Genomic DNA, 4,018 nt, shown 5'->3' with positions numbered 1-4,018 from the left:
TAAAATTAAAATTGGAGAAGGCAGAAGATTAATGGAAGATTTAAAAAGAGTGCAAGAATAGAAAACAGTTACAAATTTGGTGGATATTTATCCAACTATACAAATAATCACTTTAAATGTGAATGGTTTAAACCCCTTTAAAGACACAAACTGTCAAAACTCACTAAAAAAGAAATAGCTTGAATAGCCCTGTATCTATTAAAGAAATTTGGGTTTGTAGTTTTAAATTTTCCCATAAAGGAAACTCTAGGTCTAAACAACTTTACTGAAGAATACTACCAAAATTAAGAAATATGTAATATTTATTCTACATAAACTCTTCCAAAAATAAAATTTCAGGGAGCACCCTGAATTCATTCTATTACTTAAGCATTATCTTGATCCCAAAACCTGCTGGTTATTCTAAGAAAACTCACCTACAAACTAATTTCCACCATGAACATAGAAGCAAAAATCCTTAACAAAATTTAAGCAAATTGAATCCAGCAATATATAAAAAAGCTAATACATCATGACCAAGTGGAGTTTATCTCCAGAATGCAAGGTCAGTTTAACATTAAAAAAAATGTATCAAAGCGTGGTGATTAGGTTTTCACACTCATGTGTGAGATGTGCCTCCCTTGAACTTTGTTACATTGGCACTTTACCCATTTGACATGGGGGAAAAAAAGAAAATTTAAAAAAAAATCAGTGTAGTGGCCATATTAACATTCTAAAAGGAAAATCATATGATCATCTCAATAGTTACACAAAAATCATTTGCCAAAATTCAAAACACACATTTATGATAAAAACTTTCAGTTAACTTAGAAGGGGACTTTCTCAACCTGGTAAAGGTCATGCATGGGAAACCTACAGCTAGCATAATAATAAATGATGAAAAGCTAAGTTTTTTATCCTAAGATCAGAAGCAAAGAAAAGATGTTTTCTCTCCCTATTCCTAGTCAACAGAGTACTGGACATACTAGCCACGTGCAATTCGGCTAAAGAAATAAATAGCACCCAGACTGGAAAAGAAGAAATAGAACTATTCTAAAATTAACTTTCTCCAATTTCATTAGCCATGATACTTGGGTACAGACTTAGGTAGGATGAGGCTCAGGGACTCAACTTCTCTCTGTTCTTGTTTCTGAGCTGCCTTCCACCAGGCAAAAGGAGTCATCCATATGGCATACAAGAAGAGCCTGTGAGATTTAGTGCCACAGCCTCACAGTGATAACACTGGAGCATTTGCCTGACCTTGCCCTCTGCACACACTGCTTTCAGGAACACTTCAGAGTTGTCAATGTCTGGCACAGACAGCCAGGGACTCAAAAACCTAGGTACCTGTCACGTCTTGCTCAATCTTTCCATTACCAGCACTGTCATATGCCACATAACAACGTTTTGGTCAATGACAGACCATGTGACATAGTCCCAATGACAGACCATGTGACATGGTCCCATAAGATTAAAATGGAGCTGAAAAAGTTCTATCTTCTAGTGATGTCATCACCATGATAATGTTGTAGCATGATTACTTTATTTTTTTTCATAAATTTGGTGTAGCCTAAGTGGATAGTGTTTATAATGTCTACAGCAGTGTACAGTACTGTCCTAGGCCTTCATGTTCACACACCACTCACTCACTGACTCACCCAAAGCAACTTCCAGTCCTCAAGCTCCGTTCATGGTAAGTGCCCTATACAAGTATATCATTTTTTGTCTTTTATATCATATTTCACTGTACCTTTTCTATGTGTAGATGCACATACACTTACCACTCTGTTACAATTGTCTACAGTATTCAGTACAATGACGTGCAGTAGAGGTTTGTAGTGTAGGAGCAAAAGACTCTGCCATATAGCCTAGGTGTCTAGTAGGCTCTACCATCTAGGTTGTGCAAGTGCACTCCGTAACGTTCACACAGTGATGAAGTTGCCTAACAATGCATTTCCCAGAATGGATCTCCATCTTTACGTGGTGCGTGACTGTATTGTGATTACCCCACAGAGGCAGAATGAGCCATCCCTCCTCACCCAGAATTTGCTTCCAGATGTCAAGATTGATGATGCCATACACCCACATGCCAAGAGGGTAAAAATGTTTATTCTTCATATAATGAGATTCTCTGGGAAAAGCAGGATAGACTTCCAAGTAGGGTCAAAAATGGTTTTTAGAGAGAGTAGCAAGGGACAACTGAGTTGGAGTTTTATGGTGATTATGGAGTGGGGCTGGGGTGAGGGCCTGGGCTTGCATGGTTTGAACTTCCCACTGATATGAAAGCAAAAATCACCCTGGCTCTCATAAGCCTCCCCAGATGAGAGGGTAGAAAGAGAAAAGGGATTGGTGGGGCTAGGAAGCTGTCAGCAGTCAAACACCACAAATGGAGTCAGATTCTTTATTACACCAAAACTATCAGTAATTCCTTTAAAGAGCTGCCTCCCAACTCTTCTACCCTCAGTGTGACGAGCATCCCCCCAAGCTCTCACTCCAGAAACACCTGTCTTGGGAACAGCAGGCTATGGGGGTGGGAGTGTCACTCCCACACAAGGAACAGCCATAAGGTGACAGAACCTAATGAGCTTGCAGGGAATATTTAAGTTGCTAAACAACATAGTATATTTACTACCGCATTTATCCCTAAGCATTTGCAGTAAAAATCAAACTGATGCCATTAGGTGGTCCTCCAGTGGCATGTACTTGGAAGCTCTCCTTTTTTAGCCAAAATTGATTTGAGGTTGTGTATACTTCTGTCTTTCTAACAGCAATTGAAAATCTGAATGGTGGGGAATTAAGCAGAGAAAAAGGGAGGAGCTTAAAGCAAGGGCAGGAAAGAATCTGTTCAGCTACCCCTGGGAGATGGTTATGACAGCCTCATCTGTCTCTGCTGTCCTATTACAGGGACTATCAGCAGCATAGTGTGAAAGAAAGCACCTCAGCTTTGAAGCCAACTGACAAATTTCAACTCTGGCTCAGTCACTTAATATGTGACCTTAAGAAATTTATTTTCTCATAACCTTGTTTATATCATCTATAAATTAGGGATAGCAATACCTACAACAATAAGATAGTTATTAAGGAATAGATTATAAAGTTTGTGTAAGTTTCCAATATAATGTGTGCCACATATATAATAGGTACTCAGCAAATGTTAGTGCGTTTCTACCACCGTACTCATCCTTAGGACAACCACCAATAACAAAGAATTGTGGGTTTTCAGAAACATCCACGTTTCTTATCTCTCCATTATTCTATCCATCGTGCATACATTGCTCTCCAAAATTACCAAAAAAAGATCATCTTGTCTGCACTCTAAAACCTCCAGGAACTCACCACCTCCTCAGCACATTCCATCTTCCAGACATGCTAACAGAAAGCTCTCTCTTAAACCAAACTGAAATCTGGCTTGCCATGGCACAGAATCTTCCAAAGAGCTGTTAATAGAAAAGTATTCTGGAAGATGCTAGCAGTTGAGTAGAAAATAAAGGAAGCCCTTGATTTCAATTCCTGACCATATTTCAGACCAGAAATCTTGAAAAACCACCAAAGTACAAAGAACCCAAGAAGGTAGTGTCAAATATTTTCAGATATGTTTTTTGTTTGTTTGTTTGTTTGCTTTGTTTTGCTTTTGTTTTGTTTTGTTTTCTTGGAGACAAGCTCTCACTCTGTTGCCTAGGCTGCCATCATAGCTCACTGTAACCAAACTCCTGGGCTCATGCTGTCCTCCCATCTCGGCCTCCTGAGTAGCTGGGACTAGATGAATGCCACCATGCTCAGCTTATTTTAATGTCTTGTTTTTTGTGGAGCTTTTATGTATTTATTTGTATATATTCCTGGGGTACAAGTGCAATTTTGCTACATGGATATATTGCACTGTGGTGACGTCGGGGCCTTCAGTGCATCACTGGAACAACACACACTGTACCCACCAAGTAACCCCCCATCCTCCACCCTGCCTCCCACCCCCTCAGCCCCCACCCTCTGAGTCTCCACTGTCTATCATTCCACATGCTACATCCATTTGTACACATTTTTT

At 39.5% G+C, this 4,018-nt stretch overlaps 1 pseudogene; it reads left to right on the top strand.

Moving 5' to 3' along the window:
- The first annotated feature begins 565 nt into the window (after positions 1-565).
- On the top strand, positions 566-657 carry LOC115932523 (uncharacterized; annotated as a pseudogene).
- Positions 658-4,018: the final 3,361 nt, after the last annotated feature.

This window comes from Gorilla gorilla, chromosome 1 (assembly GCF_029281585.2).
Source record: "Gorilla gorilla gorilla isolate KB3781 chromosome 1, NHGRI_mGorGor1-v2.1_pri, whole genome shotgun sequence".
NCBI lineage: Eukaryota > Metazoa > Chordata > Mammalia > Primates > Hominidae > Gorilla > Gorilla gorilla.
Note: the sequence above shows the minus strand (reverse complement) of the source record. Positions and strands in the feature narration are given on the sequence as shown.